At 39.7% G+C, this 10,981-nt stretch overlaps 1 pseudogene; it reads right to left on the reverse strand.

Moving 5' to 3' along the window:
- Positions 1 to 4,729: 4,729 nt before the first annotated feature.
- LOC144307510 (eukaryotic translation initiation factor 2 subunit 2 pseudogene) lies at positions 4,730 to 6,153 on the reverse strand (annotated as a pseudogene).
- Positions 6,154 to 10,981: the final 4,828 nt, after the last annotated feature.

The raw sequence follows: 10,981 nt of genomic DNA on the forward strand, positions 1-10,981 counted from the left end.
CTACTTGGTCATGGTGAATAGTTTTCTTAATGTACCATGAATCCTATTGGCTAGTATCTTGTTGAGAATTTTTGCATCCATGTTCATCAGGGATATTGGTCTGTAATTCTCCTTTTTGGTGGGGTCTTTGTTTGGTTTTGGAATTAAGGTGATGCTGGCCTCATAGAACGAATTTGGAAGTCCTCCATCTCTTTCTATCATGGACTTTCTTCAGAGAGTTAGAACAAATTATTTTAAGATTTGTGTGGAATTAGAAAAGACCTCTAATAGCCAGGGGAATTTTAAAAAAGAAAGCCATAGCTGGGAGCATCACAATGCCAGATTTCAGGTTGTACTACAAAGCTGTGGTCATCAAGACAGTGTGGTACTTGCACAAAAGCAGACACATAGATCAATGGAACAGAATAGAGAACCCAGAAGGGGACTCTGAACTTTATGGTCAACTAATATTTGACAAAGGAGGAAAGACTATCCACTGGAAGAAAGACAGTCTCTTCAATAAATGGTGCTGGGAAAATTGGACATCCACATGCAGAAGAATGAAACTCGACCACTCTCTTTCACCATACAGAAAGATAAACTCAAAATGGATGAAAGATCTTAATGTGAGACAAGATTCCATCAAAATCCTAGAGGAGAACACAGGCAACACCCTTTTTGAACTCAGCCACAGTAACTTCTTGCAAGATACATCCAGGAAGGCAAAGGAAACAAAAGCAAAAATGAACTATTGGGACTTCATCAAGATGAGAAGCTTTTGCACAGCAAAGGATACAGTCAACAAAACTAAAAGACAACCTACAGAATGGGAGAAGATATTTGCAAATGACGTATCAGATAAAGGGCTAGTTTCCAAGATCTATAAAGAACTTCTTAAACTCAACACCAAAGAAACAAACAATCCAATCATGAAATGGGCAAAAGACATGAAGAGAAATCTCACAGAGGAAGACATAGACATGGCCAACATGCACATGAGAAAATGCTCTGCATCACTTGCCATCAGGGAAATACAAATCAAAACCACAATGAGATGCCTCCTCACACCAGTGAGAATGGGGAAAATTGACAAGGCAGGAAACCACAAATGTTGGAGAGGATGCGGAGAAAAGGGAACCCTCTTACACTGTTGGTGGGAATGTGAACTGGTGCAGCCACTCTGGAAAACTGTGGAGGTTCCTCAAACAGTTAAAAATAGACCTGCCCTACCACCCAGCAATTGCACTGTTGGGGATTTACCCCAATGATTCAGATGCAATGAAACACTGGGACACCTGCACCCCGATGTTTCTAGCAGCAATGTCCACAATAGCCAAACTTTGGAAGGAGCCTTGTTGTCCATCGAAAGATGAATGTATAAAGAAGATGTGGTTTATGTATACAATGGAATATTACTCAGCCATTAGAAATGACAAATACCCACCATTTGCTTCAACGTGGATGGAACTGGAAGGTATTATGCTGAGTGAAGTAAGTCAATCGGAGAAGGACAAACATTGTATGTTCTCATTCATTTGGGGAATATAAATAATAGTGAAAGGGCATATAAGGGAAGGGAGAAGAAATGTGTGGGAAATATCAGAAAGGGAGACAGAACATAAAGACTCCTAACTCTGGGAAACGAACTAGGGGTGATGGAAGGGGAGGAGGGCGGGGGCGGGGGTGAATGGGTGACCAGCACTGAGGGGGGCACTTGTCGGGATGAGAACTGGGTGTTATTCTGTATGTTGGTAAATTGAACACCAATAAAAAAATAAATTTATTATTTTAAAAAATAAATTTAAAAAATCAAAATAGAAAACCCATAATCCATTTATTTTCTCAGTTTTCATGGTCAGAAATCTAGGAACAGCATGGCTTAACTGGATCCTCTGCTTAGTGTCTCACAAGGCTGATATCAAAATGCAGGCAGAACTACAGTGCCTTTCTGGAGGCTTTGAGAAAGAATTGGCTTCCAAACTCATTTGGCTTGTTGACAGAATCTAATTTCTTGTCGTTGCAAGTTGGTGGTTTCCATTTCTTACTAGCTGTCATCCAGGTCTTTTCTCCCAGGAACTTCAGAGTGCCTGCATTTCTTCTCACATGGCACCTCCATCTTCAAAATAGCACTGAACTGCCAAGTCCTCATGCTTCAAATGTTTCTTTTTTTTTTTAAAGATTTTATTTATTTATTCATAGAGACACAGCTAGAGAGAGAGAGGCAGAGACACAGGCAGAGGGAGGAGCAGGCTCCATGCAGGGAGCCCGACGTGGGACTAGATCCAGGGTCTCCAGGATCACGCCCCGAGCTGCAGGAGGCGCTAAACCGCTGCGCCACGGGGGCTGCCCTCAAATGTTTCTGATTTCCTTTTCTGTTCCTTCTGCTTTTAAGGGCTCATATGATTATATTAGGTCCATCATCAAAATCCAGAACAATCAATTAATTCTTCTTAAGATCAATTGATTGATAACATTAATTACATCTGCAAAGTCCTTTTTGTCACGTAATTAACATATTCATAGGAATAAATAACACCACGGAGGGAAGAACAGGGGGTTAGAATGCTGCCTCTTATAGTCAACAAAATATTAATTATAGTCACCTCAAGGTGCACAAATTTCCAATGATCTTTACTTTTATTCACATGCATTCCTATTGTTTGATTTTGAAAATTCACATGTACTAATTATGTATGCATGTACTAATTATAACCAGAAAAAAACCTATTAATTCCATAAGGAAATAAAATATATCAGTATAAGTGTTCTGGCTTTTCATCATGGATTAGTGTTGGTGGTGGGGGTGGAAATTCTGCAACCACACAGTAGCCTTGCATCTACAGTATACATTATCCCACTTTGTCACTCCCTTGGTTAAGATTATTCAATTGTTCCCCTTACGTTCACAATCTGGGAAATGGTAAGATCCATTTTGTGAACTGAAGCTTAGCTGGAGATCTGAATGTCACTTTATCCGAGGTGCCTGATGGTGTAACTGAGCCTGCAGCAATTGCAGGGCTTGAATGTTCCAAGCTATTTCCAAGAGAAGATCATTTCTAGCAGAATCCTATGGAGACAAGCAGCCCCAGAAAGGCCCAGGTTTTTCACAGACCTTTGGAGAACAGGAGAACTAGCTTGCCTGGTTAACAGGCCAATATATTTCCTCGCTTGGCCATCCTCATGCTCATCCAGAGGGAGAGAAGGCTAAACCCATCTGTCTGCTGGTCTTTTCAAGGTTAGGCTTTAGCATTTCCAGGAATCTAGTCTTCCAGGTCAAAATGATTCTTTTCCATAAGAGAGAAGTATGAGTCAGGTCTGTGGGGGCACAAAGGAAGTCTCTCATGTCTTTTTCAACAACTGGTGAAGTGATTGACTTGAATAACCTCTGTGGAAGAAGGAGAGAGTCTATGTCGAAGCCAACCAGAAGGCCTCTGTTTTGGGTAGTAGGGTCTGTTTGGGGCAAACTTTGAAAAGACACTGTGGAATGTTCCTAATATACAGACCTTCTTTTAGATATAGGGTAGGATATAACTTTATAAAAAGAAAATCAGAAAAGCATGTTTATATGTGCCTATACTTACACATGTGAATATTTAGCTCTGCAGGGGGCATAGGCTGGAGTGTTCCTAGTAGTCACCTATTGCAGTGGTATAGGGAGTCAGGAGAAAATGAGGGAGATATTCCTCATTTTACACATATTTTGCCATCTGAATTTTTAAACAGGCACTTATATTATGGAAGAGAGAGACCATGGCATTAATGTCAGGGCCTAGCAACCTATCTCTCAGTTTTGTGTCTTTCCTGATCTGTGGCCATGACCAGAGAGCCTTGGCAGTGTCTCCCAGACATTGGTGGGCCTCTCAGTCACAGGCTCAGCAGCCTCTACTGTTTTAAACATATTGTTTGCTCCCTTAAATGGCAAATTCTCCATGGAACCCACCACACCAACTGTAAATTTAGGGTAATTAGGTAAGATTTCTTTATCCTACAAAAAAGAAAAACCAGACCCCTTCTACTGAACCCTCATTGGGAGAGTCTAGGAAATCAGACTTACCATATGGTGGGAAGGCAGCAGTAATGTCATCAGGGAGTTGTGCATCATGCTTCAGGAAGATGTGATGAACAAGTAAGTTCTAGAGTCCCTGGCAGTCATCCATTGAGTTTCTCACTATGCAGAGTACAAAGTAGTCCATGCCTTTCTTTAATCTGCCTTTGCCCCACCACCCCAGGCTGCATAGAAGACTGTGATTAAAAGTTGATATATTCCTGGTGTGTGACAATGCCCCCCTGTGTTTCTGCTTTTCAAATCTCACCCTTAATCTTTCTTCTCCAGTTTTCTTTTTGCTGAGCCTCCTAGCCTTGTCTGAAAGTTCCAGGCTCAAAGCATGTTTCAGCTTGTTGAGCAGAAGAGCAACAACCTCAAAGCCCCAAACTGGAGAAATGATACTGGGAATTTTTCCAGTACTGTTAATTGGGCTAAAACTTACATTGTTTTTCAAACATTTAGCAGCCTATTATGGTTTGTAGAAGAAAATATACAAGAAAAACTTGGATAGAAGATGATTTTTATTCTGAAAAATACACACTATATATATATATATATATATATATATATATACATATGCACATGTGTATGTCAAGAAATAGAGTATTACAGCCTCCCAGATGCTTTCTGCGCTCCTTTCACACTCACTAACTCTGTCTTCATTTCTAATTTATTTATTTTTTAAAGATTTTATTTATTCATTCATTTTTTTCACTGTTATAATAACTTTAATTTATCTTGCATTTTACATATGTCTATGAACGATTTTAAAAAAGCACTGCCTTACCCCATCATGTTTTTCTGACAGTTGTTAAAGTAGGCAATGAGTATGTCAACAGCTTGAGCATCAGCATCTTGCAAGGATTTCAGACCAACCAGCCACACGCCAAAGAACCTGGCAGCTTTTCTATCTTGTTTTTAATACAGTGGTATATCCATTCTGATGGTAAACCTGTCCAGCCAAATCTCCACAACACACTTTGCAAAATCAGTGGTGGTTAGCCAATTAGTTAGCTTTGGCACGGAGCTGTGCTCGCTTGCCTGTGACAGCCTGGAAGCCGGTTTTGATGCTGGCAACAGAGCATGGAGAATGACAAGTTTCGCACTGTAAGAAATAGAGTCGGGTGTCCTTTTACAGGATTGTGTCCGGTGATCGGCACGTATGACAGGTAACGTATTCCTTGATATATCTTTTCAAAACATTTTCTATCTGTTTCTGTTGGAATCTTCCTTTGATTACAAGTTGATTATTACCATCTATAGAACCACTTGTACCCAATTCAGCCAATAAAAATGCAAGATGATGTTTGGGCTGACGATGTAATAGTTTAAAGATATCTGTAAAGTTGACAAAAGAACTTTTCTTTGTTCCTACTCGGACAACCTGTGGAGGTTTCATGACAAATTTCCTTTTTTCTCCAGCAACCATATCTGGATTCTTTTCCCTCATAATGTTGAACACTCAATTCAGTAGCTCCTCATACGTGTAGTCTCTTTCGGAGCCTGCCCAAGCAGGATCTGTCTGGTTACTGAATGAGATACCATCATCTTTTTTGCTGTCTTCATCTTCTAAAGCTTCATCTTTCTCTAGTATTTCATCCTCATCTGGGAACTTAACGTTCTTCTTTTTCTTCTTTTTATTGCCAAGCATAATGTCAAGGTCATCCTCTGGTTCAGCTGGTTCTTGGATATCACTTTCGATCTTAAGATCCTTTACACCTTCTTCAGCTTCATCAATATCAAATATCTTTTTTGTTTTTTTCTTCTTTTTCTTCTGATTAAAGAAGTTCAAGTCATCTAAATCATCAGAAGCATCCTTTTTCCTACTGTCCTCTTCATCAGCTTCTACATCTTTGTCCTCAGTTGGCTCTGGTTCTACTTCTTTTGTTTCTGAGGGCTGGGTTTCTTCCGTCTGGGCATCCCCTTCCTCATCTAACATAAAAGGCTTCTTCTTCTTCTTCTTTTTCTTCTTGCTCATAGTTGGATCAAAAATCATCTCGTCCCCGGACATGGCTGCGGCTCGAGTGGGCTCGGCACGGACGGGAAGTCGGACGGGTCAGCCCCAGGCCCCGGTGGCAGCGCTGCTCCCGCCGACACCTCTCCTACCACCGCACTAGACTCTTGCATCAGCCAAGATTTTATTTATTTATTCATAAGAAATACAGAGAGAGAGAGAGAGAGAGAGAGAGAGAGAGGCAGAGACACAGGCAGAGGGAGAAGCAGGCTCCATGGAGGGAACCCGACGTGGGACTTGATCCTGGGTCTCCAGGATCATGCCCTGGGCTGAAGGCGGCGCTAAACCACTGAGCCACCCAGGCTCCCCTTCATTTCTAATTTAAAGATAATATTAAATATGTATCATTAAATTGCAATATATGATATAAAACATACATGGCGCTTAAAATAGTAATTATAAAATATACACTTGTGTAAACAATACCTAACAAAGAATAAAACACTTCATGTAATTTATAAAATTTTTTTTTTAATTTTTTTTTTTTATTTATTTATGATAGTCACAGAGAGACAGAGAGAGAGAGGCAGAGACACAGGCAGAGGGAGAAGCAGGCTCCATGCACCGGGAGCCTGATGTGGGATTCGATCCCGGGTCTCCAGGATCGCGCCCTGGGCCAAAGGCAGGCGCCAAACCGCTGCGCCACCCAGGGATCCCACTTCATGTAATTTATAAATCTTTAGGATGCCCCTTCTCAAATACATCTCCCACTCCATCAAACCTAAAGTAACTCCTTTCCTGACTTTTAGAATAATCTTTACCTTGCTCTTATTGATATCTTTACCATTTCCTCTTGCACCCCTACACACCAGTTTTGCCTGTTCTTAAACTTTTTAATATGCAATTATACTGTATATTCACTTCTTTTGACTTGCTAATTTTGCTCACACTAATGAAATTCATTTATCTTTATGCTAGCAGCTGTAAATTTCTTCAATTTTTCATTGCTGTATAAATTCCATCCTATGAACATTCCAGCATATATCCCTCAGTACTAATAATGAGGTGCATTTGTGTTATATCCAGTTTGGGAGTATTTTGAATAATGATGTTATGAACAGCAAAAACAAAACAAAAAAACCATCATATTAGAGGAACTCAAAGATACTTGAAACTTTAATTCTCAATATTTCTAATGTTTTAAATGACTGCTTTACTATTTTTTAAATTTTCCCTTATGTTGATAACCAAAAGTAAGAGAGTTCTTAACTTTTGACAATGTTGAATGCTCACAGAACAATGATGATTTTTCCTATTTATTATTAAGATTGCTTTGTATTATTCCAGCTTGCATGGCCCTCAACCACCATGCAAAGTAAGGACTGCCAGTAGTAAAAATCCTTTTACCTTTTCTTCTTTTTTGGCATTCTTAACATACTGTACTACTGCATAATATTTAGAATCATTTGTCAAATATCACATAAAATGATTGTTGGAATTTTATTTGTGATTACATTTCATCTTTTATTTAATAAATTTATTTTTTATTGGTGTTCAATTTACCAACATACAGAATAACACCCAGTGCTCATCCCGTCAAGTGCCCCCCTCAGTGCCCGTCACCCATTCACCCCCACCCCACACCCTCCTCCCCTTCCACCACCCCTCGTTAGTTTCCCAGAGTTAGGAGTCTTTATGTTCTGTCTCCCTTTCTGATATTTCCCACACATTTCTTCTCCCTTCCCTTATATTCCCTTTCACTATTATTTATATTCCCCAAATGAATGAGAACATACACTGTCCTTCTCCGATTGACTTACTTCACTCAGCATAATACCCTCCAGTTCCATCCACGTTGAAGCAAATGGTGGGTATTTGTTGTTTCTAATGCCTGAGTAATATTCCATTGTATACATTTCATCTTTAAAATAATTCAGTGATAACTGACATTTTTACAATATTACATTTCCCAGGGAGCATAGTTTATTTATTTATTGAAGTTATCATTAGTTTTTTTTTTTTGTATGAGTTTCCTGTGGCTGAAGTGACAGAGCACTACAAACTGTGTTGTTTAAAGAATGGGGATTTATTGTCTCACAGTTCTGGAGACTAGAAGTCCAAGATCAAGGTGTCAGCCAAATTGACTCCTTCTGAAGGCTGTGAGGGAGAATCTTTTCCTTGCTTCTCTTCTACCTTCTAGTATTGCCTTGGCTTGTGGAAGCACAACTTCAGTCTTCACATGACATTCCCCCTGTGTGCACACCTGCCCTTATACAAAGATTACCCCCCTTTTTAAAAATAAGGACACCAGTTATATTGGATTAGGGGTCCACCCTACTTTAGTATTATCTAGTTCCAAAGCCACTTCCACATTTGTAGGTATTTGTTACAGCAGCACCCTACTTCTTGGTATCAAAATCTATATTAGTTTGCTTGGGATGCTGTAAATAAGTACCACAGACTTAGTAGCTTAAAGTATAGAAATATATTGTCTCATAGTTCTGGAAGCTGGAAGTCTGAAAGAAGGTGTGGCTGGGTTGGTTTCTTCTGAGTGCCTAAGAAAATAATTTGTTCTAGACCTCTCTCCTTGGCTTGTCTTCTTCCTGTGTGTTTTCATATGATCATTCCTCCATGCCTGTCTGTCTTTCTTTTTTCAAATTTACCCTTTTTAGAAGGACATCAGTCATATTGAAAAGAGTCCACCTTGGGCAGCCCGGGTGGCTCAGCGTTTTACGCCACTTTTGGCCCGGGGCGTGATCCTGGAGACCTGGGATCAAGTCCCACGTCAGGCTCTCTGCATGGAGTCTGCTTCTCCCTCTGCCTGTGTCTCTGCCTCTCTCTCTCTCTCTCTCTCATGAATAAATATATAAAATCTTTAAAAAAATGAAAAGAGTCCATCCTAAAGACTTCATCTTAGCTAATTACAACTGTAATGACCTAATTTCCAAATAAGTTCACCTTCTGATGTACTGGGGGTTAAGATTTCAGCATATGAATTGGGGGTTAGAGGCACAATTCAACTTCTAACAGTATCTCTGAATGAAGTTTTATAAATTTTCCATGTAAGTCTTTGCTTTCTTAGATTTATTCCATGGTATTTGTGTCAGTTATCAATTTATTGCCTCTCAGCTTGAAATGTATCCTTTATTATATATATATATATTATTGGAGTTCGACTTGCCAACATATAGTATAACACCCAGTGCTCATCCCGTCAAATGCCCCCCCCCTCAGTGCCCGTCACCCAGTCACCCCATCTCCCCGCCCACTTCCCCTTCCACTATTCCTTGTTCCTTTTCCCAGAGTTAGGAGACTTTCATGTTTTGTCACCCTCTATGATTTTTCCCACTCATTTTCTATCCTTTTTCCCTATAATCCCTTAATCCATTTCACTATTTTTTATATTCCCCTGATGAGTGAACACATATAATGACTGTCCTCCGATTGACTTACTTCACTCAGCATAATACCCTCCAGTTCCATCCGCCTTGAAGTAAATGTGGGTATTCGTCATTTCTAATGGCTGAGAAATATTCCATTGTGTATACAGACCACATCTACTTTATCCATTCATCTTTTGATGGACACTGAGACTTCTTCCAGTTTGGCTATTGTGGACATTGCTGCTATAAACATTGGGGTGCAGATGTCTCAGCTTTTCACTGCATCTGTATCTTTGGGATAAATCCCTGTGCTATTGCTGGGTCATAGGGGAGTTCTATTTTTAACTCTTTGAGGAACCTCCACACAGCTTTCCAGAGTGGCTGACCAGTTCACATTCCCACCAACAGTGCAAGAGGGTTCCCTTTTCTCCACATCCTCTCCAACATTTGTTGTTTCCTGTCTTGTTAATTTCCACCATTCTCACTGGTGTGAGGTGGTATCTCATTGTGGTTTTGATTTATATTTCCCTGATGGCAAGTGATGCAGAGCATTTTCTTGTTAGCCATGTGTATGTCTTCTTTGGTGAAATTTCTGATCATGTCTTTTGCCCATTTCATGATTGGGTTGTTTGTTTCTTTGCTGTTGAGTTTAATAAGTTCATTATAGATCTTGGATACTAGTCCTTTATCTGATATGTCACTTGCAAATATCTTCTCCCATTCCATTGTCTTTTAGTTTTGTCGACTGTTTCTTTTGCTGTGCAGAAGCTTTTTATACAGCAATTCAGCAATGTGGCAGGATACAAAATCAATACACAGAAATCAGTGGCATTTCTATACACTAACAGTGAGACTGAAGAAAGAGAAATTAAGGAATCAATCCCATTTACAGTTGCACCCCAAAGCATAAGATATCTAGGAATAAACTTAACCAAAGAGGTAAAGAATCTATACCCGAAAAACTACAGAACACTTCTGAAAGAAATTGAGGAAGACACAAAGAGATGGGGAAATATTCCATGCTCATGGATTGGAAGAATTGATATTGTGAAAATGTCTATGCTACCCAGGGCAATTCACACATTCAATGCAATCCCTATCAAAATACCATGGACTCAGAAAAGACTCTGAATAGCCAGGGGGATATTGAAAAAGAAAACCAGAGCTGGGGGCTTCACAATGCCGGATTTCAAGTTGTACTGCAAAGCTGTGATCATCAAGATAGTGTGGTACTGGCACAAAAACAGACACATAGATCAACGGAACAGAATAGAGAATCCACAAATGGGCCTTCAACTCTATGGTCAACTAATATTCGACAAAGCAGGGAAGATTATCCAGTGGAAAAAGAACAATCTCTTCAATAAATGGTGTTGGGAAATTTGGACAGCCACGTGCAGAAGAATGAAACTCGACCATTCTCTTATACCATACACAAAGATAAACTCAAAATGGATGAAAGATCTAAATGTGAGACAAGAATCCATCAAAATCTTAGAGGAGAACACAGGCAATACCCTTTTTGAACTTGGCCACAGCAATTTTTTGCAAGATACATCTATGAAGGTAAGGAAAACAAAAGCAAAAATGTACTATTAGGACTTAATCAAAATATATCCT

The sequence above is a fragment of the Canis aureus genome, chromosome X (genome assembly GCF_053574225.1).
Source record: "Canis aureus isolate CA01 chromosome X, VMU_Caureus_v.1.0, whole genome shotgun sequence".
Taxonomy (NCBI): Eukaryota; Metazoa; Chordata; class Mammalia; order Carnivora; family Canidae; genus Canis; species Canis aureus.